The 24,957-nt window shown below is 43.6% G+C and overlaps 39 non-coding genes across 39 annotated transcripts; all 39 read left to right on the plus strand.

Moving 5' to 3' along the window:
- The first annotated feature begins 736 nt into the window (after nt 1-736).
- Nucleotides 737-808, plus strand: trnac-gca (transfer RNA cysteine (anticodon GCA)). The gene has a single exon. It is a non-coding gene; the product is annotated as a tRNA-Cys (tRNA).
- Nucleotides 809-992: 184 nt separating this feature from the next.
- On the plus strand, nt 993-1,064 carry trnac-gca (transfer RNA cysteine (anticodon GCA)). Its single transcript has one exon. It is a non-coding gene; the product is annotated as a tRNA-Cys (tRNA).
- Nucleotides 1,065-2,166: 1,102 nt separating this feature from the next.
- trnac-gca (transfer RNA cysteine (anticodon GCA)) lies at nt 2,167-2,238 on the plus strand. The gene has a single exon. It is a non-coding gene; the product is annotated as a tRNA-Cys (tRNA).
- Nucleotides 2,239-3,339: 1,101 nt separating this feature from the next.
- Nucleotides 3,340-3,411, plus strand: trnac-gca (transfer RNA cysteine (anticodon GCA)). The gene has a single exon. It is a non-coding gene; the product is annotated as a tRNA-Cys (tRNA).
- Nucleotides 3,412-3,598: 187 nt separating this feature from the next.
- Nucleotides 3,599-3,670, plus strand: trnac-gca (transfer RNA cysteine (anticodon GCA)). The gene has a single exon. It is a non-coding gene; the product is annotated as a tRNA-Cys (tRNA).
- Nucleotides 3,671-3,941: 271 nt separating this feature from the next.
- Nucleotides 3,942-4,013, plus strand: trnac-gca (transfer RNA cysteine (anticodon GCA)). The gene has a single exon. It is a non-coding gene; the product is annotated as a tRNA-Cys (tRNA).
- A 187-nt stretch (nt 4,014-4,200) lies between these two features.
- Nucleotides 4,201-4,272, plus strand: trnac-gca (transfer RNA cysteine (anticodon GCA)). Its single transcript has one exon. It is a non-coding gene; the product is annotated as a tRNA-Cys (tRNA).
- Nucleotides 4,273-5,374: 1,102 nt separating this feature from the next.
- On the plus strand, nt 5,375-5,446 carry trnac-gca (transfer RNA cysteine (anticodon GCA)). The gene has a single exon. It is a non-coding gene; the product is annotated as a tRNA-Cys (tRNA).
- A 187-nt stretch (nt 5,447-5,633) lies between these two features.
- trnac-gca (transfer RNA cysteine (anticodon GCA)) lies at nt 5,634-5,705 on the plus strand. The gene has a single exon. It is a non-coding gene; the product is annotated as a tRNA-Cys (tRNA).
- A 272-nt stretch (nt 5,706-5,977) lies between these two features.
- trnac-gca (transfer RNA cysteine (anticodon GCA)) lies at nt 5,978-6,049 on the plus strand. Its single transcript has one exon. It is a non-coding gene; the product is annotated as a tRNA-Cys (tRNA).
- Nucleotides 6,050-6,236: 187 nt separating this feature from the next.
- trnac-gca (transfer RNA cysteine (anticodon GCA)) lies at nt 6,237-6,308 on the plus strand. Its single transcript has one exon. It is a non-coding gene; the product is annotated as a tRNA-Cys (tRNA).
- A 1,102-nt stretch (nt 6,309-7,410) lies between these two features.
- trnac-gca (transfer RNA cysteine (anticodon GCA)) lies at nt 7,411-7,482 on the plus strand. The gene has a single exon. It is a non-coding gene; the product is annotated as a tRNA-Cys (tRNA).
- Nucleotides 7,483-8,584: 1,102 nt separating this feature from the next.
- Nucleotides 8,585-8,656, plus strand: trnac-gca (transfer RNA cysteine (anticodon GCA)). Its single transcript has one exon. It is a non-coding gene; the product is annotated as a tRNA-Cys (tRNA).
- Nucleotides 8,657-8,842: 186 nt separating this feature from the next.
- Nucleotides 8,843-8,914, plus strand: trnac-gca (transfer RNA cysteine (anticodon GCA)). Its single transcript has one exon. It is a non-coding gene; the product is annotated as a tRNA-Cys (tRNA).
- Nucleotides 8,915-9,186: 272 nt separating this feature from the next.
- Nucleotides 9,187-9,258, plus strand: trnac-gca (transfer RNA cysteine (anticodon GCA)). Its single transcript has one exon. It is a non-coding gene; the product is annotated as a tRNA-Cys (tRNA).
- A 188-nt stretch (nt 9,259-9,446) lies between these two features.
- trnac-gca (transfer RNA cysteine (anticodon GCA)) lies at nt 9,447-9,518 on the plus strand. The gene has a single exon. It is a non-coding gene; the product is annotated as a tRNA-Cys (tRNA).
- A 1,100-nt stretch (nt 9,519-10,618) lies between these two features.
- Nucleotides 10,619-10,690, plus strand: trnac-gca (transfer RNA cysteine (anticodon GCA)). Its single transcript has one exon. It is a non-coding gene; the product is annotated as a tRNA-Cys (tRNA).
- Nucleotides 10,691-10,878: 188 nt separating this feature from the next.
- On the plus strand, nt 10,879-10,950 carry trnac-gca (transfer RNA cysteine (anticodon GCA)). The gene has a single exon. It is a non-coding gene; the product is annotated as a tRNA-Cys (tRNA).
- A 272-nt stretch (nt 10,951-11,222) lies between these two features.
- Nucleotides 11,223-11,294, plus strand: trnac-gca (transfer RNA cysteine (anticodon GCA)). The gene has a single exon. It is a non-coding gene; the product is annotated as a tRNA-Cys (tRNA).
- A 187-nt stretch (nt 11,295-11,481) lies between these two features.
- Nucleotides 11,482-11,553, plus strand: trnac-gca (transfer RNA cysteine (anticodon GCA)). Its single transcript has one exon. It is a non-coding gene; the product is annotated as a tRNA-Cys (tRNA).
- A 1,103-nt stretch (nt 11,554-12,656) lies between these two features.
- Nucleotides 12,657-12,728, plus strand: trnac-gca (transfer RNA cysteine (anticodon GCA)). Its single transcript has one exon. It is a non-coding gene; the product is annotated as a tRNA-Cys (tRNA).
- Nucleotides 12,729-12,915: 187 nt separating this feature from the next.
- trnac-gca (transfer RNA cysteine (anticodon GCA)) lies at nt 12,916-12,987 on the plus strand. Its single transcript has one exon. It is a non-coding gene; the product is annotated as a tRNA-Cys (tRNA).
- Nucleotides 12,988-13,259: 272 nt separating this feature from the next.
- On the plus strand, nt 13,260-13,331 carry trnac-gca (transfer RNA cysteine (anticodon GCA)). The gene has a single exon. It is a non-coding gene; the product is annotated as a tRNA-Cys (tRNA).
- A 187-nt stretch (nt 13,332-13,518) lies between these two features.
- On the plus strand, nt 13,519-13,590 carry trnac-gca (transfer RNA cysteine (anticodon GCA)). Its single transcript has one exon. It is a non-coding gene; the product is annotated as a tRNA-Cys (tRNA).
- Nucleotides 13,591-14,691: 1,101 nt separating this feature from the next.
- On the plus strand, nt 14,692-14,763 carry trnac-gca (transfer RNA cysteine (anticodon GCA)). The gene has a single exon. It is a non-coding gene; the product is annotated as a tRNA-Cys (tRNA).
- A 1,097-nt stretch (nt 14,764-15,860) lies between these two features.
- trnac-gca (transfer RNA cysteine (anticodon GCA)) lies at nt 15,861-15,932 on the plus strand. Its single transcript has one exon. It is a non-coding gene; the product is annotated as a tRNA-Cys (tRNA).
- A 188-nt stretch (nt 15,933-16,120) lies between these two features.
- On the plus strand, nt 16,121-16,192 carry trnac-gca (transfer RNA cysteine (anticodon GCA)). Its single transcript has one exon. It is a non-coding gene; the product is annotated as a tRNA-Cys (tRNA).
- Nucleotides 16,193-16,464: 272 nt separating this feature from the next.
- trnac-gca (transfer RNA cysteine (anticodon GCA)) lies at nt 16,465-16,536 on the plus strand. Its single transcript has one exon. It is a non-coding gene; the product is annotated as a tRNA-Cys (tRNA).
- A 187-nt stretch (nt 16,537-16,723) lies between these two features.
- Nucleotides 16,724-16,795, plus strand: trnac-gca (transfer RNA cysteine (anticodon GCA)). The gene has a single exon. It is a non-coding gene; the product is annotated as a tRNA-Cys (tRNA).
- A 1,103-nt stretch (nt 16,796-17,898) lies between these two features.
- On the plus strand, nt 17,899-17,970 carry trnac-gca (transfer RNA cysteine (anticodon GCA)). The gene has a single exon. It is a non-coding gene; the product is annotated as a tRNA-Cys (tRNA).
- Nucleotides 17,971-18,155: 185 nt separating this feature from the next.
- trnac-gca (transfer RNA cysteine (anticodon GCA)) lies at nt 18,156-18,227 on the plus strand. The gene has a single exon. It is a non-coding gene; the product is annotated as a tRNA-Cys (tRNA).
- A 273-nt stretch (nt 18,228-18,500) lies between these two features.
- Nucleotides 18,501-18,572, plus strand: trnac-gca (transfer RNA cysteine (anticodon GCA)). The gene has a single exon. It is a non-coding gene; the product is annotated as a tRNA-Cys (tRNA).
- A 1,363-nt stretch (nt 18,573-19,935) lies between these two features.
- Nucleotides 19,936-20,007, plus strand: trnac-gca (transfer RNA cysteine (anticodon GCA)). The gene has a single exon. It is a non-coding gene; the product is annotated as a tRNA-Cys (tRNA).
- A 1,102-nt stretch (nt 20,008-21,109) lies between these two features.
- Nucleotides 21,110-21,181, plus strand: trnac-gca (transfer RNA cysteine (anticodon GCA)). Its single transcript has one exon. It is a non-coding gene; the product is annotated as a tRNA-Cys (tRNA).
- Nucleotides 21,182-22,277: 1,096 nt separating this feature from the next.
- trnac-gca (transfer RNA cysteine (anticodon GCA)) lies at nt 22,278-22,349 on the plus strand. The gene has a single exon. It is a non-coding gene; the product is annotated as a tRNA-Cys (tRNA).
- A 1,101-nt stretch (nt 22,350-23,450) lies between these two features.
- On the plus strand, nt 23,451-23,522 carry trnac-gca (transfer RNA cysteine (anticodon GCA)). The gene has a single exon. It is a non-coding gene; the product is annotated as a tRNA-Cys (tRNA).
- A 184-nt stretch (nt 23,523-23,706) lies between these two features.
- On the plus strand, nt 23,707-23,778 carry trnac-gca (transfer RNA cysteine (anticodon GCA)). Its single transcript has one exon. It is a non-coding gene; the product is annotated as a tRNA-Cys (tRNA).
- A 272-nt stretch (nt 23,779-24,050) lies between these two features.
- On the plus strand, nt 24,051-24,122 carry trnac-gca (transfer RNA cysteine (anticodon GCA)). The gene has a single exon. It is a non-coding gene; the product is annotated as a tRNA-Cys (tRNA).
- A 187-nt stretch (nt 24,123-24,309) lies between these two features.
- On the plus strand, nt 24,310-24,381 carry trnac-gca (transfer RNA cysteine (anticodon GCA)). The gene has a single exon. It is a non-coding gene; the product is annotated as a tRNA-Cys (tRNA).
- Nucleotides 24,382-24,957: the final 576 nt, after the last annotated feature.

Here is a 24,957-nt window from a genome sequence, read left to right on the forward strand (position 1 = left end):
TTTTGTGTTTGTGCTCATGCAGTACGGGGGTTATAGCTCAACGACAGAGCATTTGTCTGCAGATCAATAGGTCTACATTTTGGATCTGGCTTGCTTGACATAATCAACGACATGAGTTCAAATTGAGTCTGTAATCAAGCCATCCACATTTCAAATCTGGGTGCCCCCTTTGGACTTGTCTTATTTGGAGGTTTTGAGTTGTAGAGTTGTTGATTCTGATTTGGAGTAACCAAAGACTTGAGTTCAAGTGAAGCAGTCAATGTTTGATATTGTTGAATCGTAGGATCTAACTTAATCTTTGGCTCTAAGCACAGAAGTCTGTGGGGTGTGGCTCAATGAAAGAGCATGTTTCTCCAAAGATGTGGGGGTATAGCTCAGTGGTAGAGCATTTGACTGCAGATCCGGGTGCCCCTTTGGACCTTTGGATTTGGCAAAATTAGGAATTAAGTGCAAACATGTCTACATAGAAAGATTCTGTACTGTGATTATAAACCATTTGAGTCTGTAATCAGCCATCCACATTCAAATCTGGGTGCCCCCTTTGGACTTGTCTTATTTGGAGGTTTTGAGTTGTAGAGTTGTTGATTCTGATTTGGAGTAACCAAAGACTTGAGTTTAAGTGAAGCAGTCAATGTTTGATATTGTTGAATCGTAGGATCTAACTTAATTTGTGGCTCTAAGCACAGAAGTCTGTGGGGGTATGGCTCAATGAAAGAGCATGTTTCTTCAAAGATGTGGGGGTATAGCTCAGTGGTAGAGCATTTGACTGCAGATCAAGAGGTCCCCGGTTCAAATCCGGGTGCCCCCTTTGGATTGGCAGATTAGGAATAAGTGCAGGCTTATGTATATAGTAAGATTCTGTATGTGATTATACCTCAGTGGCACATCCTTCGCTAGGTAATTTTTTTGTATCTGGCATTCTTTTCATATCCAAAATCTTTATCCAAAAAGTGAGTCTGTCATCTGTGTGTGGCTATGATCCAGATATGTGTGGGGGTATAGCTCAGTGGTAGAGCATTTGACTGCAGATCAAGAGGTCCCCGGTTCAAATCCGGGTGCCCCCTATGGATTTGGCAGATTAGGAATATCTTCCTGCCTTTTAGTGCTCATACCTTACGGCAGGGATAAGCAACTTCGGTCCTGGAGGGCCACTGCCCTGCAGAGTTTAGCTCCAACCCTAATTAAACTCACTGGGACAAGGCAATCAGTGTTTTCGGGATTACTAGATAGATACAGGCAGGTGAGTTTTCATGAGGGCTGAAGCGAATCTCTGCAGGATAGTGGCCCTCCAGGACTGCAGTTGCCTATCCCTGCTGTACGGGGTAATATCTCAATGGCACGGCGTTTGATTGCAGATCAAGAGGTCCCAGGTTCATTCCATGTGCCTAATTTGGGCTTGGCATATTAGGAATAAACAAATCCTTGACATAAGTTCATTTTTGTGGTTTGTGCTCATGCAGTACGGGGTTATAGCTCAACGACAGATCATTTGTCTGCAGATCAATAGGTCTACATTTTGGATCTGGCTTGCTTGACATAATCAACGACATGAGTTCAAATTGAGTCTGTAATCAAGCCATCCACATTTCAAATCTGGGTGCCCCCTTTGGACTTGTCTTATTTGGAGGTTTTGAGTTGTAGAGTTGTTGATTCTGATTTGGAGTAACCAAAGACTTGAGTTTACAGTGAAGCAGTCAATGTTTGATATTGTTGAATCGTAGGATCTAACTTAATCTGTGGCTCTAAGCACAGAAGTCTGTGGGTGTATGGCTCAATGAAAGAGCATGTTTCTTCAAAGATGTGGGGGTATAGCTCAGTGGTAGAGCATTTGACTGCAGATCCGGGTGCCCCTTTGGATTTTGCAAATTAGGAATAAGTGCAAACATGTCTACATAGAAAGATTCTGTATGTGATTATAAACCATTTGAGTCTGTAATCAAGCCATCCACACTTCAAATCTGGGTGCCCCCTTTGGACTTGTCTTATTTGGAGGTTTTGAGTTGTAGAGTTGTTGATTCTGATTTGGAGTAACCAAAGACTTGAGTTCAAGTGAAGCAGTCAATGTTTGATATTGTTGAATCGTAGGATCTAACTTAATCTTTGGCTCTAAGCACAGAAGTCTGTGGGGGTGTGGCTCAATGAAAGAGCATGTTTCTCCAAAGATGTGGGGGTATAGCTCAGTGGTAGAGCATTTGACTGCAGATCAAGAGGTCCCCGGTTCAAATCCGGGTGCCCCTATGGATTTGGCAGATTAGGAATATCTTCCTGCCTTTTAGTGCTCATACCTTACGGCAGGGATAAGCAACTTCGGTCCTGGAGGGCCACTGCCCTGCAGAGTTTAGCTCCAACCCTAATTAAACTCACTGGGACAAGGCAATCAGTGTTTTCGGGATTACTAGATAGATACAGGCAGGTGAGTTTTCATGAGGGCTGAAGCGAATCTCTGCAGGATAGTGGCCCTCCAGGACTGGAGTTGCCTATCCCTGCTGTACGGGGTAATATCTCAATGGCACGGCGTTTGATTGCAGATCAAGAGGTCCCAGGTTCATTCCATGTGCCTAATTTGGGCTTGGCATATTAGGAATAAACAAATCCTTGACATAAGTTCATTTTTGTGGTTTGTGCTCATGCAGTACGGGGTTATAGCTCAACGACAGAGCATTTGTCTGCAGATCAATAGGTCTACATTTTGGATCTGGCTTGCTTGACATAATCAACGACATGAGTTCAAATTGAGTCTGTAATCAAGCCATCCACATTTCAAATCTGGGTGCCCCCTTTGGACTTGTCTTATTTGGAGGTTTTGAGTTGTAGAGTTGTTGATTCTGATTTGGAGTAACCAAAGACTTGAGTTTACAGTGAAGCAGTCAATGTTTGATATTGTTGAATCGTAGGATCTAACTTAATCTGTGGCTCTAAGCACAGAAGTCTGTGGGGGTATGGCTCAATGAAAGAGCATGTTTCTTCAAAGATGTGGGGGTATAGCTCAGTGGTAGAGCATTTGACTGCAGATCCGGGTGCCCCTTTGGATTTGGCAAATTAGGAATAAGTGCAAACATGTCTACATAGAAAGATTCTGTATGTGATTATAAACCATTTGAGTCTGTAATCAAGCCATCCACACTTCAAATCTGGGTGCCCCCTTTGGACTTGTCTTATTTGGAGGTTTTGAGTTGTAGAGTTGTTGATTCTGATTTGGAGTAACCAAAGACTTGAGTTCAAGTGAAGCAGTCAATGTTTGATATTGTTGAATCGTAGGATCTAACTTAATCTTTGGCTCTAAGCACAGAAGTCTGTGGGGGTGTGGCTCAATGAAAGAGCATGTTTCTCCAAAGATGTGGGGGTATAGCTCAGTGGTAGAGCATTTGACTGCAGATCAAGAGGTCCCCGGTTCAAATCCGGGTGCCCCCTATGGATTTGGCAGATTAGGAATAAGTGCAGGCTTATCTGTATAGTAAGATTCTGTATGTGATTATACCTCAGTGGCACATCCTCTCGCTAGGTATTTTTTTTGTATCTGGCATTCTTTTCATATCCAAAATCTTTATCCATAAGTGAGTCTGTCATAATGTGTGTGGCTATGACCCAGGGAGTGTGTGGGGGTATAGCTCAGTGGTAGAGCATTTGACTGCAGATCAAGAGGTCCCCGGTTCAAATCCGGGTGCCCCTATGGATTTGGCAGATAAGGAATATCTTCCTGCCTTTTGTGCTCATACTGTACGGCAGGGATAATCTGGGTGCCCCCTTTGGACTTGTCTTATTTGGAGGTTTTGAGTTGTAGAGTTGTTGATTCTGATTTGGAGTAACCAAAGACTTGAGTTCAAGTGAATCAGTCAATGTTTGATATTGTTGAATCGTAGGATCTAACTTAATCTTTGGCTCTAAGCACAGAAGTCTGTGGGGGTGTGGCTCAATGAAAGAGCATGTTTCTCCAAAGATTTGGGGGTATAGCTCAGCGGTAGAGCATTTGACTGCAGATCAAGAGGTCCCCGGTTCAAATCCGGGTGCCCCCTATGGATTTGGCAGATTAGGATTAAGTGCATGCTTATCTATATAGTAAGATTCTGCATGTGATTATACCTCAGTGGCACATCCTCTCGCTAGGTAATTTTTTTGGATCTGGCATTCTTTTCATATCCAAAATCCTTATCTAAAAGTGAGTCTGTCATCTTGTGTGTGGCTATGATCCAGGGAGTGTGTGGGGGTATAGCTCAGTGGTAGAGCATTTGACTGCAGATCAAGAGGTCCCCGGTTCAAATCCGGGTGCCACCTATGGATTTGGCTGATTAGGAATATCTTCCTGCCTTTTAGTGCTCATACCTTACGGCAGGGATAAGCAACTTCGGTCCTGGAGGGCCACTGCCCTGCAGAGTTTAGCTCCAACCCTAATTAAACTCACTGGGACAAGGCAATCAGTGTTTTCGGGATTACTAGATAGATACAGGCAGGTGAGTTTTCATGAGGGCTGAAGCGAATCTCTGCAGGATAGTGGCCCTCCAGGACTGCAGTTGCCTATCCCTGCTGTACGGGGTAATATCTCAATGGCACGGCGTTTGATTGCAGATCAAGAGGTCCCAGGTTCATTCCATGTGCCTAATTTGGGCTTGGCATATTAGGAATAAAAAAATCCTTGACATAAGTTCATTTTTGTGGTTTGTGCTCATGCAGTACGGGGTTATAGCTCAACGACAGATCATTTGTCTGCAGATCAATAGGTCTACATTTTGGATCTGGCTTGCTTGACATAATCAACGACATGAGTTCAAATTGAGTCTGTAATCAAGCCATCCACATTTCAAATCTGGGTGCCCCCTTTGGACTTGTCTTATTTGGAGGTTTTGAGTTGTAGAGTTGTTGATTCTGATTTGGAGTAACCAAAGACTTGAGTTTACAGTGAAGCAGTCAATGTTTGATATTGTTGAATCGTAGGATCTAACTTAATCTGTGGCTCTAAGCACAGAAGTCTGTGGGTGTATGGCTCAATGAAAGAGCATGTTTCTTCAAAGATGTGGGGGTATAGCTCAGTGGTAGAGCATTTGACTGCAGATCCGGGTGCCCCTTTGGATTTTGCAAATTAGGAATAAGTGCAAACATGTCTACATAGAAAGATTCTGTATGTGATTATAAACCATTTGAGTCTGTAATCAAGCCATCCACATTTCAAATCTGGGTGCCCCCTTTGGACTTGTCTTATTTGGAGGTTTTGAGTTGTAGAGTTGTTGATTCTGATTTGGAGTAACCAAAGACTTGAGTTCAAGTGAAGCAGTCAATGTTTGATATTGTTGAATCGTAGGATCTAACTTAATCTTTGGCTCTAAGCACAGAAGTCTGTGGGGGTGTGGCTCAATGAAAGAGCATGTTTCTCCAAAGATGTGGGGGTATAGCTCAGTGGTAGAGCATTTGACTGCAGATCAAGAGGTCCCCGGTTCAAATCCGGGTGCCCCCTATGGATTTGGCAGATTAGGAATAAGTGCAGGCTTATCTGTATAGTAAGATTCTGTATGTGATTATACCTCAGTGGCACATCCTCTCGCTAGGTATTTTTTTTGTATCTGGCATTCTTTTCATATCCAAAATCTTTATCCATAAGTGAGTCTGTCATAATGTGTGTGGCTATGACCCAGGGAGTGTGTGGGGGTATAGCTCAGTGGTAGAGCATTTGACTGCAGATCAAGAGGTCCCCGGTTCAAATCCGGGTGCCCCCTATGGATTTGGCAGATAAGGAATATCTTCCTGCCTTTTGTGCTCATACTGTACGGCAGGGATAATCTGGGTGCCCCCTTTGGACTTGTCTTATTTGGAGGTTTTGAGTTGTAGAGTTGTTGATTCTGATTTGGAGTAACCAAAGACTTGAGTTCAAGTGAATCAGTCAATGTTTGATATTGTTGAATCGTAGGATCTAACTTAATCTTTGGCTCTAAGCACAGAAGTCTGTGGGGGTGTGGCTCAATGAAAGAGCATGTTTCTCCAAAGATTTGGGGGTATAGCTCAGCGGTAGAGCATTTGACTGCAGATCAAGAGGTCCCCGGTTCAAATCCGGGTGCCCCCTATGGATTTGGCAGATTAGGATTAAGTGCATGCTTATCTATATAGTAAGATTCTGCATGTGATTATACCTCAGTGGCACATCCTCTCGCTAGGTAATTTTTTTGGATCTGGCATTCTTTTCATATCCAAAATCCTTATCTAAAAGTGAGTCTGTCATCTTGTGTGTGGCTATGATCCAGGGAGTGTGTGGGGGTATAGCTCAGTGGTAGAGCATTTGACTGCAGATCAAGAGGTCCCCGGTTCAAATCCGGGTGCCACCTATGGATTTGGCTGATTAGGAATATCTTCCTGCCTTTTAGTGCTCATACCTTACGGCAGGGATAAGCAACTTCGGTCCTGGAGGGCCACTGCCCTGCAGAGTTTAGCTCCAACCCTAATTAAACTCACTGGGACAAGGCAATCAGTGTTTTCGGGATTACTAGATAGATACAGGCAGGTGAGTTTTCATGAGGGCTGAAGCGAATCTCTGCAGGATAGTGGCCCTCCAGGACTGCAGTTGCCTATCCCTGCTGTACGGGGTAATATCTCAATGGCACGGCGTTTGATTGCAGATCAAGAGGTCCCAGGTTCATTCCATGTGCCTAATTTGGGCTTGGCATATTAGGAATAAAAAAATCCTTGACATAAGTTCATTTTTGTGGTTTGTGCTCATGCAGTACGGGGTTATAGCTCAACGACAGATCATTTGTCTGCAGATCAATAGGTCTACATTTTGGATCTGGCTTGCTTGACATAATCAACGACATGAGTTCAAATTGAGTCTGTAATCAAGCCATCCACATTTCAAATCTGGGTGCCCCCTTTGGACTTGTCTTATTTGGAGGTTTTGAGTTGTAGAGTTGTTGATTCTGATTTGGAGTAACCAAAGACTTGAGTTTACAGTGAAGCAGTCAATGTTTGATATTGTTGAATCGTAGGATCTAACTTAATCTGTGGCTCTAAGCACAGAAGTCTGTGGGTGTATGGCTCAATGAAAGAGCATGTTTCTTCAAAGATGTGGGGGTATAGCTCAGTGGTAGAGCATTTGACTGCAGATCCGGGTGCCCCTTTGGATTTTGCAAATTAGGAATAAGTGCAAACATGTCTACATAGAAAGATTCTGTATGTGATTATAAACCATTTGAGTCTGTAATCAAGCCATCCACACTTCAAATCTGGGTGCCCCCTTTGGACTTGTCTTATTTGGAGGTTTTGAGTTGTAGAGTTGTTGATTCTGATTTGGAGTAACCAAAGACTTGAGTTCAAGTGAAGCAGTCAATGTTTGATATTGTTGAATCGTAGGATCTAACTTAATCTTTGGCTCTAAGCACAGAAGTCTGTGGGGGTGTGGCTCAATGAAAGAGCATGTTTCTCCAAAGATGTGGGGGTATAGCTCAGTGGTAGAGCATTTGACTGCAGATCAAGAGGTCCCCGGTTCAAATCCGGGTGCCCCCTATGGATTTGGCAGATTAGGAATATCTTCCTGCCTTTTAGTGCTCATACCTTACGGCAGAGATAAGCAACTTCGGTCCTGGAGGGCCACTGCCCTGCAGAGTTTAGCTCCAACCCTAATTAAACTCACTGGGACAAGGCAATCAGTGTTTTCGGGATTACTAGATAGATACAGGCAGGTGAGTTTTCATGAGGGCTGAAGCGAATCTCTGCAGGATAGTGGCCCTCCAGGACTGGAGTTGCCTATCCCTGCTGTACGGGGTAATATCTCAATGGCACGGCGTTTGATTGCAGATCAAGAGGTCCCAGGTTCATTCCATGTGCCTAATTTGGGCTTGGCATATTAGGAATAAACAAATCCTTGACATAAGTTCATTTTTGTGGTTTGTGCTCATGCAGTACGGGGTTATAGCTCAACGACAGAGCATTTGTCTGCAGATCAATAGGTATACATTTTGGATCTGGCTTGCTTGACATAATCGACGACATGAGTTCAAATTGAGTCTGTAATCAAGCCATCCACATTTCAAATCTGGGTGCCCCCTTTGGACTTGTCTTATTTGGAGGTTTTGAGTTGTAGAGTTGTTGATTCTGATTTGGAGTAACCAAAGACTTGAGTTTACAGTGAAGCAGTCAATGTTTGATATTGTTGAATCGTAGGATCTAACTTAATCTGTGGCTCTAAGCACAGAAGTCTGTGGGGGTATGGCTCAATGAAAGAGCATGTTTCTTCAAAGATGTGGGGGTATAGCTCAGTGGTAGAGCATTTGACTGCAGATCCGGGTGCCCCTTTGGATTTGGCAAATTAGGAATAAGTGCAAACATGTCTACATAGAAAGATTCTGTATGTGATTATAAACCATTTGAGTCTGTAATCAAGCCATCCACACTTCAAATCTGGGTGCCCCCTTTGGACTTGTCTTATTTGGAGGTTTTGAGTTGTAGAGTTGTTGATTCTGATTTGGAGTAACCAAAGACTTGAGTTCAAGTGAAGCAGTCAATGTTTGATATTGTTGAATCGTAGGATCTAACTTAATCTTTGGCTCTAAGCACAGAAGTCTGTGGGGGTGTGGCTCAATGAAAGAGCATGTTTCTCCAAAGATGTGGGGGTATAGCTCAGTGGTAGAGCATTTGACTGCAGATCAAGAGGTCCCCGGTTCAAATCCGGGTGCCCCCTATGGATTTGGCAGATTAGGAATAAGTGCAGGCTTATCTGTATAGTAAGATTCTGTATGTGATTATACCTCAGTGGCACATCCTCTCGCTAGGTATTTTTTTGTATCTGGCATTCTTTTCATATCCAAAATCTTTATCCATAAGTGAGTCTGTCATAATGTGTGTGGCTATGACCCAGGGAGTGTGTGGGGGTATAGCTCAGTGGTAGAGCATTTGACTGCAGATCAAGAGGTCCCCGGTTCAAATCCGGGTGCCCCTATGGATTTGGCAGATAAGGAATATCTTCCTGCCTTTTGTGCTCATACTGTACGGCAGGGATAATCTGGGTGCCCCCTTTGGACTTGTCTTATTTGGAGGTTTTGAGTTGTAGAGTTTGTTGATTCTGATTTGGAGTAACCAAAGACTTGAGTTCAAGTGAATCAGTCAATGTTTGATATTGTTGAATCGTAGGATCTAACTTAATCTTTGGCTCTAAGCACAGAAGTCTGTGGGGGTGTGGCTCAATGAAAGAGCATGTTTCTCCAAAGATTTGGGGGTATAGCTCAGCGGTAGAGCATTTGACTGCAGATCAAGAGGTCCCCGGTTCAAATCCGGGTGCCCCCTATGGATTTGGCAGATTAGGATTAAGTGCATGCTTATCTATATAGTAAGATTCTGCATGTGATTATACCTCAGTGGCACATCCTCTCGCTAGGTAATTTTTTTGGATCTGGCATTCTTTTCATATCCAAAATCCTTATCTAAAAGTGAGTCTGTCATCTTGTGTGTGGCTATGATCCAGGGAGTGTGTGGGGGGTATAGCTCAGTGGTAGAGCATTTGACTGCAGATCAAGAGGTCCCCGGTTCAAATCCGGGTGCCACCTATGGATTTGGCTGATTAGGAATATCTTCCTGCCTTTTAGTGCTCATACCTTACGGCAGGGATAAGCAACTTCGGTCCTGGAGGGCCACTGCCCTGCAGAGTTTAGCTCCAACCCTAATTAAACTCACTGGGACAAGGCAATCAGTGTTTTCGGGATTACTAGATAGATACAGGCAGGTGAGTTTTCATGAGGGCTGAAGCGAATCTCTGCAGGATAGTGGCCCTCCAGGACTGCAGTTGCCTATCCCTGCTGTACGGGGTAATATCTCAATGGCACGGCGTTTGATTGCAGATCAAGAGGTCCCAGGTTCATTCCATGTGCCTAATTTGGGCTTGGCATATTAGGAATAAAAAATCCTTGACATAAGTTCATTTTTGTGGTTTGTGCTCATGCAGTACGGGGTTATAGCTCAACGACAGATCATTTGTCTGCAGATCAATAGGTCTACATTTTGGATCTGGCTTGCTTGACATAATCAACGACATGAGTTCAAATTGAGTCTGTAATCAAGCCATCCACATTTCAAATCTGGGTGCCCCCTTTGGACTTGTCTTATTTGGAGGTTTTGAGTTGTAGAGTTGTTGATTCTGATTTGGAGTAACCAAAGACTTGAGTTTACAGTGAAGCAGTCAATGTTTGATATTGTTGAATCGTAGGATCTAACTTAATCTGTGGCTCTAAGCACAGAAGTCTGTGGGTGTATGGCTCAATGAAAGAGCATGTTTCTTCAAAGATGTGGGGGTATAGCTCAGTGGTAGAGCATTTGACTGCAGATCCGGGTGCCCCTTTGGATTTTGCAAATTAGGAATAAGTGCAAACATGTCTACATAGAAAGATTCTGTATGTGATTATAAACCATTTGAGTCTGTAATCAAGCCATCCACATTTCAAATCTGGTGCCCCCTTTGGACTTGTCTTATTTGGAGGTTTTGAGTTGTAGAGTTGTTCATTCTGATTTGGAGTAACCAAAGACTTGAGTTCAAGTGAAGCAGTCAATGTTTGATATTGTTGAATCGTAGGATCTAACTTAATCTTTGGCTCTAAGCACAGAAGTCTGTGGGGGTGTGGCTCAATGAAAGAGCATGTTTCTCCAAAGATGTGGGGGTATAGCTCAGTGGTAGAGCATTTGACTGCAGATCAAGAGGTCCCCGGTTCAAATCCGGGTGCCCCCTATGGATTTGGCAGATTAGGAATAAGTGCAGGCTTATCTGTATAGTAAGATTCTGTATGTGATTATACCTCAGTGGCACATCCTCTCGCTAGGTATTTTTTTTTGTATCTGGCATTCTTTTCATATCCAAAATCTTTATCCATAAGTGAGTCTGTCATAATGTGTGTGGCTATGACCCAGGGAGTGTGTGGGGGTATAGCTCAGTGGTAGAGCATTTGACTGCAGATCAAGAGGTCCCCGGTTCAAATCCGGGTGCCCCTATGGATTTGGCAGATAAGGAATATCTTCCTGCCTTTTGTGCTCATACTGTACGGCAGGGATAATCTGGGTGCCCCCTTTGGACTTGTCTTATTTGGAGGTTTTGAGTTGTAGAGTTGTTGATTCTGATTTGGAGTAACCAAAGACTTGAGTTCAAGTGAATCAGTCAATGTTTGATATTGTTGAATCGTAGGATCTAACTTAATCTTTGGCTCTAAGCACAGAAGTCTGTGGGGGGTGTGGCTCAATGAAAGAGCATGTTTCTCCAAAGATTTGGGGGTATAGCTCAGCGGTAGAGCATTTGACTGCAGATCAAGAGGTCCCCGGTTCAAATCCGGGTGCCCCCTATGGATTTGGCAGATTAGGATTAAGTGCATGCTTATCTATATAGTAAGATTCTGCATGTGATTATACCTCAGTGGCACATCCTCTCGCTAGGTAATTTTTTTGGATCTGGCATTCTTTTCATATCCAAAATCCTTATCTAAAAGTGAGTCTGTCATCTTGTGTGTGGCTATGATCCAGGGAGTGTGTGGGGGTATAGCTCAGTGGTAGAGCATTTGACTGCAGATCAAGAGGTCCCCGGTTCAAATCCGGGTGCCACCTATGGATTTGGCTGATTAGGAATATCTTCCTGCCTTTTAGTGCTCATACCTTACGGCAGGGATAAGCAACTTCGGTCCTGGAGGGCCACTGCCCTGCAGAGTTTAGCTCCAACCCTAATTAAACTCACTGGGACAAGGCAATCAGTGTTTTCGGGATTACTAGATAGATACAGGCAGGTGAGTTTTCATGAGGGCTGAAGCGAATCTCTGCAGGATAGTGGCCCTCCAGGACTGCAGTTGCCTATCCCTGCTGTACGGGGTAATATCTCAATGGCACGGCGTTTGATTGCAGATCAAGAGGTCCCAGGTTCATTCCATGTGCCTAATTTGGGCTTGGCATATTAGGAATAAAAAAATCCTTGACATAAGTTCATTTTTGTGGTTTGTGCTCATGCAGTACGGGGTTATAGCTCAACGACAGATCATTTGTCTGCAGATCAATAGGTCTACATTTTGGATCTGGCTTGCTTGACATAATCAACGACATGAGTTCAAATTGAGTCTGTAATCAAGCCATCCACATTTCAAATCTGGGTGCCCCCTTTGGACTTGTCTTATTTGGAGGTTTTGAGTTGTAGAGTTGTTGATTCTGATTTGGAGTAACCAAAGACTTGAGTTTACAGTGAAGCAGTCAATGTTTGATATTGTTGAATCGTAGGATCTAACTTAATCTGTGGCTCTAAGCACAGAAGTATGTGGGTGTATGGCTCAATGAAAGAGCATGTTTCTTCAAAGATGTGGGGGTATAGCTCAGTGGTAGAGCATTTGACTGCAGATCCGGGTGCCCCTTTGGATTTTGCAAATTAGGAATAAGTGCAAACATGTCTACATAGAAAGATTCTGTATGTGATTATAAACCATTTGAGTCTGTAATCAAGCCATCCACATTTCAAATCTGGGGTGCCCCCTTTGGACTTGTCTTATTTGGAGGTTTTGAGTTGTAGAGTTGTTCATTCTGATTTGGAGTAACCAAAGACTTGAGTTCAAGTGAAGCAGTCAATGTTTGATATTGTTGAATCGTAGGATCTAACTTAATCTTTGGCTCTAAGCACAGAAGTCTGTGGGGGTGTGGCTCAATGAAAGAGCATGTTTCTCCAAAGATGTGGGGGTATAGCTCAGTGGTAGAGCATTTGACTGCAGATCAAGAGGTCCCCGGTTCAAATCCGGGTGCCCCCTATGGATTTGGCAGATTAGGAATAAGTGCAGGCTTATCTGTATAGTAAGATTCTGTATGTGATTATACCTCAGTGGCACATCCTCTCGCTAGGTATTTTTTTTGTATCTGGCATTCTTTTCATATCCAAAATCTTTATCCATAAGTGAGTCTGTCATAATGTGTGTGGCTATGACCCAGGGAGTGTGTGGGGGTATAGCTCAGTGGTAGAGCATTTGACTGCAGATCAAGAGGTCCCCGGTTCAAATCCGGGTGCCCCCTATGGATTTGGCAGATAAGGAATATCTTCCTGCCTTTTGTGCTCATACTGTACGGCAGGGATAATCTGGGTGCCCCCTTTGGACTTGTCTTATTTGGAGGTTTTGAGTTGTAGAGTTGTTGATTCTGATTTGGAGTAACCAAAGACTTGAGTTCAAGTGAATCAGTCAATGTTTGATATTGTTGAATCGTAGGATCTAACTTAATCTTTGGCTCTAAGCACAGAAGTCTGTGGGGGTGTGGCTCAATGAAAGAGCATGTTTCTCCAAAGATTTGGGGGTATAGCTCAGCGGTAGAGCATTTGACTGCAGATCAAGAGGTCCCCGGTTCAAATCCGGGTGCCCCCTATGGATTTGGCAGATTAGGATTAAGTGCATGCTTATCTATATAGTAAGATTCTGCATGTGATTATACCTCAGTGGCACATCCTCTCGCTAGGTAATTTTTTTGGATCTGGCATTCTTTTCATATCCAAAATCCTTATCTAAAAGTGAGTCTGTCATCTTGTGTGTGGCTATGATCCAGGGAGTGTGTGGGGGTATAGCTCAGTGGTAGAGCATTTGACTGCAGATCAAGAGGTCCCCGGTTCAAATCCGGGTGCCACCTATGGATTTGGCTGATTAGGAATATCTTCCTGCCTTTTAGTGCTCATACCTTACGGCAGGGATAAGCAACTTCGGTCCTGGAGGGCCACTGCCCTGCAGAGTTTAGCTCCAACCCTAATTAAACTCACTGGGACAAGGCAATCAGTGTTTTCGGGATTACTAGATAGATACAGGCAGGTGAGTTTTCATGAGGGCTGAAGCGAATCTCTGCAGGATAGTGGCCCTCCAGGACTGCAGTTGCCTATCCCTGCTGTACGGGGTAATATCTCATTGGCACGGCGTTTGATTGCAGATCAAGAGGTCCCAGGTTCATTCCATGTGCCTAATTTGGGCTTGGCATATTAGGAATAAAAAAATCCTTGACATAAGTTCATTTTTGTGGTTTGTGCTCATGCAGTACGGGGTTATAGCTCAACGACAGATCATTTGTCTGCAGATCAATAGGTCTACATTTTGGATCTGGCTTGCTTGACATAATCAACGACATGAGTTCAAATTGAGTCTGTAATCAAGCCATCCACATTTCAAATCTGGGTGCCCCCTTTGGACTTGTCTTATTTGGAGGTTTTGAGTTGTAGAGTTGTTGATTCTGATTTGGAGTAACCAAAGACTTGAGTTTACAGTGAAGCAGTCAATGTTTGATATTGTTGAATCGTAGGATCTAACTTAATCTGTGGCTCTAAGCACAGAAGTCTGTGGGTGTATGGCTCAATGAAAGAGCATGTTTCTTCAAAGATGTGGGGTATAGCTCAGTGGTAGAGCATTTGACTGCAGATCCGGGTGCCCCTTTGGATTTTGCAAATTAGGAATAAGTGCAAACATGTCTACATAGAAAGATTCTGTATGTGATTATAAACCATTTGAGTCTGTAATCAAGCCATCCACACTTCAAATCTGGGTGCCCCCTTTGGACTTGTCTTATTTGGAGGTTTTGAGTTGTAGAGTTGTTGATTCTGATTTGGAGTAACCAAAGACTTGAGTTCAAGTGAAGCAGTCAATGTTTGATATTGTTGAATCGTAGGATCTAACTTAATCTTTGGCTCTAAGCACAGAAGTCTGTGGGGGTGTGGCTCAATGAAAGAGCATGTTTCTCCAAAGATGTGGGGGTATAGCTCAGTGGTAGAGCATTTGACTGCAGATCAAGAGGTCCCCGGTTCAAATCCGGGTGCCCCCTATGGATTTGGCAGATTAGGAGTATCTTCCTGCCTTTTAGTGCTCATACCTTACGGCAGAGATAAGCAACTTCGGTCCTGGAGGGCCACTGCCCTGCAGAGTTTAGCTCCAACCCTAATTAAACTCACTGGGACAAGGCAATCAGTGTTTTCGGGATTACTAGATAGATACAGGCAGGTGAGTTTCATGAGGGCTGAAGCGAATCTCTGCAGGATAGTGGCCCTCCAGGACTGGAGTTGCCTATCCCTGCTGTACGGGGTAATATCTCAATGGCACGGCGTTTGATTGCAGATCAAGAGGTCCCAGGTTCATTCCATGTGCCTAATTTGGGCTTGGCATATTAGGAATAAACAAATCCTTGACATAAGTTCATTTTTGTGGTTTGTGCTCATGCAGTACGGGGTTATAGCTCAACGACAGAGCATTTGTCTGCAGATCAATAGGTATACATTTTGGATCTGGCTTGCTTGACATAATCGACGACATGAGTTCAAATTGAGTCTGTAATCAAGCCATCCACATTTCAAATCTGGGTGCCCCCTTTGGACTTGTCTTATTTGGAGGTTTTGAGTTGTAGAGTTGTTGATTCTGATTTGGAGTAACCAAAGACTTGAGTTTACAGTGAAGCAGTCAATGTTTGATATTGTTGAATCGTAGGATCTAACTTAATCTGTGGCTCTAAGCACAGAAGTCTGTGGGGGGTATGGCTCAATGAAAGAGCATGTTTCTTCAAAGATGTGGGGGTATAGCTCAGTGGTAGAGCATTTCCGGATCCGGGTGCCCCTTTGGATTTGGCAAATTAGGAATAAGTGCAAACATGTCTACATAGAAAGATTCTGTATGTGATTATAAACCATTTGAGTCTGTAATCAAGCCATCCACACTTCAAATCTGGGTGCCCCCTTTGGACTTGTCTTGTTTGGAGGTTTTGAGTTGTAGAGTTGTTGATTCTGATTTGGAGTTACCAAAGACTTGAGTTCAAGTGAAGCAGTCAATGTTTGATATTGTTGAATCGTAGGATCTAACTTAATCTTTGGCTCTAAGCACAGAAGTCTGTGGGGTGTGGCTCAATGAAAGAGCATGTTTCTCCAAAGATGTGGGGGTATAGCTCAGTGGTAGAGCATTTGACTGCAGATCAAGAGGTCCCCGGTTCAAATCCGGGTGCCCCCTATGGATTTGGCAGATTAGGGAATAAGTGCAGGCTTATCTGTATAGTAAGATTCTGTATGTGATTATACCTCAGTGGCACATCCTCTCGCTAGGTATTTTTTTTGTATCTGGCATTCTTTTCATATCCAAAATCTTTATCCATAAGTGAGTCTGTCATAATGTGTGTGGCTATGACCCAGGGAGTGTGTGGGGGTATAGCTCAGTGGTAGAGCATTTGACTGCAGATCAAGAGGTCCCCGGTTCAAATCCGGGTGCCCCTATGGATTTGGCAGATAAGGAATATCTTCCTGCCTTTTGTGCTCATACTGTACGGCAGGGATAATCTGGGTGCCCCCTTTGGACTTGTCTTATTTGGAGGTTTTGAGTTGGTAGAGTTGTTGATTCTGATTTGGAGTAACCAAAGACTTGAGTTCAAGTGAATCAGTCAATGTTTGATATTGTTGAATCGTAGGATCTAACTTAATCTTTGGCTCTAAGCACAGAAGTCTGTGGGGGTGTGGCTCAATGAAAGAGCATGTTTCTCCAAAGATTTGGGGGTATAGCTCAGCGGTAGAGCATTTGACTGCAGATCAAGAGGTCCCCGGTTCAAATCCGGGTGCCCCCTATGGATTTGGCAGATTAGGATTAAGTGCATGCTTATCTATATAGTAAGATTCTGCATGTGATTATACCTCAGTGGCACATCCTCTCGCTAGGTAATTTTTTTGGATCTGGCATTCTTTTCATATCCAAAATCCTTATCTAAAAGTGAGTCTGTCATCTTGTGTGTGGCTATGATCCAGGGAGTGTGTGGGGGTATAGCTCAGTGGTAGAGCATTTGACTGCAGATCAAGAGGTCCCCGGTTCAAATCCGGGTGCCACCTATGGATTTGGCTGATTAGGAATATCTTCCTGCCTTTTAGTGCTCATACCTTACGGCAGGGATAAGCAACTTCGGTCCTGGAGGGCCACTGCCCTGCAGAGTTTAGCTCCAACCCTAATTAAACTCACTGGGACAAGGCAATCAGTGTTTTCGGGAATTACTAGATAGATACAGGCAGGTGAGTTTTCATGAGGGCTGAAGCGAATCTCTGCAGGATAGTGGCCCTCCAGGACTGCAGTTGCCTATCCCTGCTGTACGGGGTAATATCTCAATGGCACGGCGTTTGATTGCAGATCAAGAGGTCCCAGGTTCATTCCATGTGCCTAATTTTGGGCTTGGCATATTAGGAATAAAAAAAATCCTTGACATAAGTTCATTTTTGTGGTTTGTGCTCATGCAGTACGGGGTTATAGCTCAACGACAGATCATTTGTCTGCAGATCAATAGGTCTACATTTTGGATCTGGCTTGCTTGACATAATCAACGACATGAGTTCAAATTGAGTCTGTAATCAAGCCATCCACATTTCAAATCTGGGTGCCCCCTTTGGACTTGTCTTATTTGGAGGTTTTGAGTTGTAGAGTTGTTGATTCTGATTTGGAGTAACCAAAGACTTGAGTTTACAGTGAAGCAGTCAATGTTTGATATTGTTGAATCGTAGGATCTAACTTTAATCTGTGGCTCTAAGCACAGAAGTCTGTGGGTGTATGGCTCAATGAAAGAGCATGTTTCTTCAAAGATGTGGGGGTATAGCTCAGTGGTAGAGCATTTGACTGCAGATCCGGGTGCCCCTTTGGATTTTGCAAATTAGGAATAAGTGCAAACATGTCTACATAGAAAGATTCTGTATGTGATTATAAACCATTTGAGTCTGTAATCAAGCATCCACATTTCAAATCTGGGTGCCCCTTTGGACTTGTCTTATTTGGAGGTTTTGAGTTGTAGAGTTGTTCATTCTGATTTGGAGTAACCAAAGACTTGAGTTCAAGTGAAGCAGTCAATGTTTGATATTGTTGAATCGTAGGATCTAACTTAATCTTTGGCTCTAAGCACAGAAGTCTGTGGGGTGTGGCTCAATGAAAGAGCATGTTTCTCTAAAGATGTGGGGGTATAGCTCAGTGGTAGAGCATTTGACTGCAGATCAAGAGGTCCCCGGTTCAAATCCGGGTGCCCCCTATGGATTTGGCAGATTAGGATAAGTGCAGGCTTATCTGTATAGTAAGATTCTGTATGTGATTATACTCAGTGGCACATCTCTCGCTAGGGTATTTTTTTTGTATCTGGCATTCTTTTCATATCCAAAATCTTTATCCATACGTGAGTCTGTCATAATGTGTGTGGCTATGGACCCAGGAGTGTCTGGGGGTATAGCTCAGTGGTAGAGCATTTGACTGCAGATCAAGAGGTCCCCGGTTCAAATCCGGGTGCCCCCTATGGATTTGGCAGATAAGGAATATCTTCCTGCCTTTTGTGCTCATACTGTACGGCAGGGATAATCTGGGTGCCCCCTTTGGACTTGTCTTATTTGGAGGTTTTGAGTTTGTAGAGTTGTTGATTCTGATTTGGAGTAACCAAAGACTTGAGTTCAAGTGAATCAGTCAATGTTTGATATTGTTGAATCGTAGGATCTAACTTAATCTTTGGCTCTAAGCACAGAAGTCTGTGGGGGTGTGGCTCAATGAAAGAGCATGTTTCTCCAAAGATTTGGGGGTATAGCTCAGCGGTAGAGCATTTGACTGCAGATCAAGAGGTCCCCGGTTCAAATCCGGGTGCCCCCTATGGATTTGGCAGATTAGGATTAAGTGCATGCTTATCTATATAGTAAGATTCTGCATGTGATTATACCTCAGTGGCACATCCTCTCGCTAGGTAATTTTTTTGGATCTGGCATTCTTTTCATATCCAAAATCCTTATCTAAAAGTGAGTCTGTCATCTTGTGTGTGGCTATGATCCAGGGAGTGTGTGGGGGTATAGCTCAGTGGTAGAGGCATTTGACTGCAGATCAAGAGGTCCCCGGTTCAAATCCGGGGTGCCACCTATGGATTTGGCTGATTAGGAATATCTTCCTGCCTTTTAGTGCTCATACCTTACGGCAGGGATAAGCAACTTCGGTCCTGGAGGGCCACTGCCCTGCAGAGTTTAGCTCCAACCCTAATTAAACTCACTGGGACAAGGCAATCAGTGTTTTCGGGATTACTAGATAGATAACAGGCAGGTGAGTTTTCATGAGGGCTGAAGCGAATCTCTGCAGGATAGTGGCCCTCCAGGACTGCAGTTGCCTATCCCTGCTGTACGGGGTAATATCTCATTGGCACGGCGTTTGGATTGCAGATCAAGAGGTCCCAGGTTCATTCCATGTGCCTAATTTGGGCTTGGCATATTAGGAATAAAAAAATCCTTGACATAAGTTCATTTTTGTGGTTTGTGCTCATGCAGTACGGGGTTATAGCTCAACGACAGATCATTTGTCTGCAGATCAATAGGTCTACATTTTGGATCTGGCTTGCTTGACATAATCAACGACATGAGTTCAAATTGAGTCTGTAATCAAGCCATCCACATTTCAAATCTGGGTGCCCCCTTTGGACTTGTCTTATTTGGAGGTTTTGAGTTGTAGAGTTGTTGATTCTGATTTGGAGTAACCAAAGACTTGAGTTTACAGTGAAGCAGTCAATGTTTGATATTGTTGAATCGTAGGATCTAACTTAATCTGTGGCTCTAAGCACAGAAGTCTGTGGGTGTATGGCTCAATGAAAGAGCATGTTCTTCAAAGATGTGGGGGTATAGCTCAGTGGTAGAGCATTTGACTGCAGATCCGGGTGCCCTTTGGATTTTGCAAATTAGGAATAAGTGCAAACATGTCTACATAGAAAGATTCTGTATGTGATTATAAACCATTTGAGTCTGTAATCAAGCCATCCACACTTCAAATCTGGGTGCCCCCTTTGGACTTGTCTTATTTGGAGGTTTTGAGTTGTAGAGTTGTTGATTCTGATTTGGAGTAACCAAAGACTTGAGTTCAAGTGAAGCAGTCAATGTTTGATATTGTTGAATCGTAGGATCTAACTTAATCTTTGGCTCTAAGCACAGAAGTCTGTGGGGGTGTGGCTCAATGAAAGAGCATGTTTCTCCAAAGATGTGGGGGTATAGCTCAGTGGTAGAGCATTTGACTGCAGATCAAGAGGTCCCCGGTTCAAATCCGGGTGCCCCCTATGGATTTGGCAGATTAGGAGTATCTTCCTGCCTTTTAGTGCTCATACCTTACGGCAGAGATAAGCAACTTCGGTCCTGGAGGGCCACTGCCCTGCAGAGTTTAGCTCCAACCCTAATTAAACTCACTGGGACAAGGCAATCAGTGTTTTCGGGATTACTAGATAGATACAGGCAGGTGAGTTTTCATGAGGGCTGAAGCGAATCTCTGCAGGATAGTGGCCCTCCAGGACTGGAGTTGCCTATCCCTGCTGTACGGGGTAATATCTCAATGGCACGGCGTTTGATTGCAGATCAAGAGGTCCCAGGTTCATTCCATGTGCCTAATTTGGGCTTGGCATATTAGGAATAAACAAATCCTTGACATAAGTTCATTTTTGTGGTTTGTGCTCATGCAGTACGGGGTTATAGCTCAACGACAGAGCATTTGTCTGCAGATCAATAGGTATACATTTTGGATCTGGCTTGCTTGACATAATCGACGACATGAGTTCAAATTGAGTCTGTAATCAAGCCATCCACATTTCAAATCTGGGTGCCCCCTTTGGACTTGTCTTATTTGGAGGTTTTGAGTTTGTAGAGTTGTTGATTCTGATTTGGAGTAACCAAAGACTTGAGTTTACAGTGAAGCAGTCAATGTTTGATATTGTTGAATCGTAGGATCTAACTTAATCTGTGGCTCTAAGCACAGAAGTCTGTGGGGGTATGGGCTCAATGAAAGAGCATGTTTCTTCAAAGATGTGGGGGTATAGCTCAGTGGTAGAGCATTTCCGCGATCCGGGTGCCCCTTTGGATTTGGCAAATTAGGAATAAGTGCAAACATGTCTACATACGAAAGATTCTGTATGTGATTATAAACCATTTGAGTCTGTAATCAAGCCATCCACACTTCAAAATCTGGGTGCCCCCTTTGGACTTGTCTTGTTTGGAGGTTTTGAGTTGTAGAGTTTGTTGATTCTGATTTGGAGTACCAAAGACTTGAGTTCAAGTGAAGCAGTCAATGTTTGATATTGTTGAATCGTAGGATCTAACTTAATCTTTGGCTCTAAGCACAGAAGTCTGTGGGGTGTGGCTCAATGAAAGAGCATGTTTCTCCAAAGATGTGGGGGTATAGCTCAGTGGTAGAGCATTTGACTGCAGATCAAGAGGTCCCCGGTTCAAATCCGGGTGCCCCCTATGGATTTGGCAGATTAGGAATATCTTCCTGCCTTTTAGTGCTCATACCTTACGGCAGGGATAAGCAACTTCGGTCCTGGAGGGCCACTGCCCTGCAGAGTTTAGCTCCAACCCTAATTAAACTCACTGGGACAAGGCAATCAGTGTTTTCGGGATTACTAGGTAGATACAGGCAGGTGAGTTTTCATGAGGCTGAAGCGAATCTCTGCAGGATAGTGGCCCTCCAGGACTGCAGTTGCCTATCCCTGCTGTACGGGTAATATCTCAATGGCACGGCGTTTGATTGCAGATCAAGAGGTCCAGGTTCATTCCATGTGCCTAATTTGGGCTTGGCATATTAGGAATAAACAAATCCTTGACATAAGTTCATTTTGTGGTTTGTGCTCATGCAGTACGGGGTTATAGCTCAACGACAGAGCATTTGTCTGCAGATCAATAGGTCTACATTTTGGATCTGGCTTGCTTGACATAATCAACGACATGAGTTCAAATTGAGTCTGTAATCAAGCCATCCACATTTCAAATCTGGGTGCCCCCTTTGGACTTGTCTTATTTGGAGGTTTTGAGTTGTAGAGTTGTTGATTCTGATTTGGAGTAACCAAAGACTTGAGTTTACAGTGAAGCAGTCAATGTTTGATATTGTTGAATCGTAGGATCTAACTTAATCTGTGGCTCTAAGCACAGAAGTCTGTGGGTGTATGGCTCAATGAAAGAGCATGTTTCTTCAAAGATGTGGGGGTATAGCTCAGTGGTAGAGCATTTGACTGCAGATCCGGGTGCCCCTTTGGATTTGCAAATTAGGAATAAGTGCAAACATGTCTACATAGAAAGATTCTGTATGTGATTATAAACCATTTGAGTCTGTAATCAAGCCATCCACACTTCAAATCTGGGTGCCCCCTTTGGACTTGTCTTATTTGGAGGTTTTGAGTTGTAGAGTTGTTGATTCTGATTTGGAGTAACCAAAGACTTGAGTTCAAGTGAAGCAGTCAATGTTTGATATTGTTGAATCGTAGGATCTAACTTAATCTTTGGCTCTAAGCACAGAAGTCTGTGGGGGTGTGGCTCAATGAAAGAGCATGTTTCTCCAAAGATGTGGGGTATAGCTCAGTGGTAGAGCATTTGACTGCAGATCAAGAGGTCCCCGGTTCAAATCCGGGTGCCCCTATGGATTTGGCAGATTAGGAATATCTTCCTGCCTTTTAGTGCTCATACCTTACGGCAGGGATAAGCAACTTCGGTCCTGGAGGGCCACTGCCCTGCAGAGTTTAGCTCCAACCCTAATTAAACTCACTGGGACAAGGCAATCAGTGTTTTCGGGATTACTAGATAGATACAGGCAGGTGAGTTTTCATGAGGGCTGAAGCGAATCTCTGCAGGATAGTGGCCCTCCAGGACTGCAGTTGCCTATCCCTGCTGTACGGGGTAATATCTCAATGGCACGGCGTTTGATTGCAGATCAAGAGGTCCCAGGTTCATTCCATGTGCCTAATTTGGGCTTGGCATATTAGGAATAAACAAATCCTTGACATAAGTTCATTTTTGTGGTTTGTGCTCATGCAGTACGGGGTTATAGCTCAACGACAGATCATTTGTCTGCAGATCAATAGGTCTACATTTTGGATCTGGCTTGCTTGACATAATCAACGACATGAGTTCAAATTGAGTCTGTAATCAAGCCATCCACATTTCAAATCTGGGTGCCCCTTTGGACTTGTCTTATTTGGAGGTTTTGAGTTGTAGAGTTGTTGATTCTGATTTGGAGTAACCAAAGACTTGAGTTTACAGTGAAGCAGTCAATGTTTGATATTGTTGAATCGTAGGATCTAACTTAATCTGTGGCTCTAAGCACAGAAGTCTGTGGGTGTATGGCTCAATGAAAGAGCATGTTTCTTCAAAGATGTGGGGGTATAGCTCAGTGGTAGAGCATTTGACTGCAGATCCGGGTGCCCCTTTGGATTTTGGCAAATTAGGAATAAGTGCAAACATGTCTACATAGAAAGATTCTGTATGTGATTATAAACCATTTGAGTCTGTAATCAAGCCATCCACACTTCAAATCTGGGTGCCCCCTTTGGACTTGTCTTATTTGGAGGTTTTGAGTTGTAGAGTTGTTGATTCTGATTTGGAGTAACCAAAGACTTGAGTTCAAGTGAAGCAGTCAATGTTTGATATTGTTGAATCGTAGGATCTAACTTAATCTTTGGCTCTAAGCACAGAAGTCTGTGGGGGTGTGGCTCAATGAAAGAGCATGTTTCTCCAAAGATGTGGGGGTATAGCTCAGTGGTAGAGCATTTGACTGCAGATCAAGAGGTCCCCGGTTCAAATCCGGGTGCCCCTATGGATTTGGCAGATTAGGAATAAGTGCAGGCTTATCTGTATAGTAAGATTCTGTATGTGATTATACCTCAGTGGCACATCCTTCGCTAGGTATTTTTTTTGTATCTGGCATTCTTTTCATATCCAAAATCTTTATCCATAAGTGAGTCTGTCATAATGTGTGTGGCTATGCCCAGGGAGTGTGTGGGGTTATAGCTCAGTGGTAGAGCATTTGACTGCAGATCAAGAGGTCCCCGGTTCAAATCCGGGTGCCCCTATGGATTTGGCAGATAAGGAATATCTTCCTGCCTTTTGTGCTCATACTGTAACGGCAGGGATAATCTGGGTGCCCCCTTTGGACTTGTCTTATTTGGAGGTTTTGAGTTGTAGAGTTGTTGATTCTGATTTGGAGTAACCAAAGACTTGAGTTCAAGTGAATCAGTCAATGTTTGATATTGTTGAATCGTAGGATCTAACTTAATCTTTGGCTCTAAGCACAGAAGTCTGTGGGGGTGTGGCTCAATGAAAGAGCATGTTTCTCCAAAGATTTGGGGGTATAGCTCAGCGGTAGAGCATTTGACTGCAGATCAAGAGGTCCCCGGTTCAAATCCGGGTGCCCCCTATGGATTTGGCAGATTAGGATTAAGTGCATGCTTATCTATATAGTAAGATTCTGCATGTGATTATACCTCAGTGGCACATCCTCTCGCTAGGTAATTTTTTTGGATCTGGCATTCTTTTCATATCCAAAATCCTTATCTAAAAGTGAGTCTGTCATCTTGTGTGTGGCTATGATCCAGGGAGTGTGTGGGGGTATAGCTCAGTGGTAGAGCATTTGACTGCAGATCAAGAGGTCCCCGGTTCAAATCCGGGTGCCACCTATGGATTTGGCTGATTAGGAATATCTTCTGCCTTTTAGTGCTCATACCTTACGGCAGGGATAAGCAACTTCGGTCCTGGAGGGCCACTGCCCTGCAGAGTTTAGCTCCAACCCTAATTAAACTCACTGGGACAAGGCAATCAGTGTTTTCGGGATTACTAGATAGATACAGGCAGGTGAGTTTTCATGAGGGCTGAAGCGAATCTCTGCAGGATAGTGGCCCTCCAGGACTGCAGTTGCCTATCCCTGCTGTACGGGGTAATATCTCAATGGCACGGCGTTTGATTGCAGATCAAGAGGTCCCAGGTTCATTCCATGTGCCTAATTTGGGCTTGGCATATTAGGAATAAAAAAATCCTTGACATAAGTTCATTTTTGTGGTTTGTGCTCATGCAGTACGGGGTTATAGCTCAACGACAGATCATTTGTCTGCAGATCAATAGGTCTACATTTTGGATCTGGCTTGCTTGACATAATCAACGACATGAGTTCAAATTGAGTCTGTAATCAAGCCATCCACATTTCAAATCTGGGTGCCCCCTTTGGACTTGGTCTTATTTGGAGGTTTTGAGTTGTA

Source organism: Carassius auratus, unplaced genomic scaffold (genome assembly GCF_003368295.1).
Source record: "Carassius auratus strain Wakin unplaced genomic scaffold, ASM336829v1 scaf_tig00045374, whole genome shotgun sequence".
Lineage (NCBI taxonomy): Eukaryota > Metazoa > Chordata > Actinopteri > Cypriniformes > Cyprinidae > Carassius > Carassius auratus.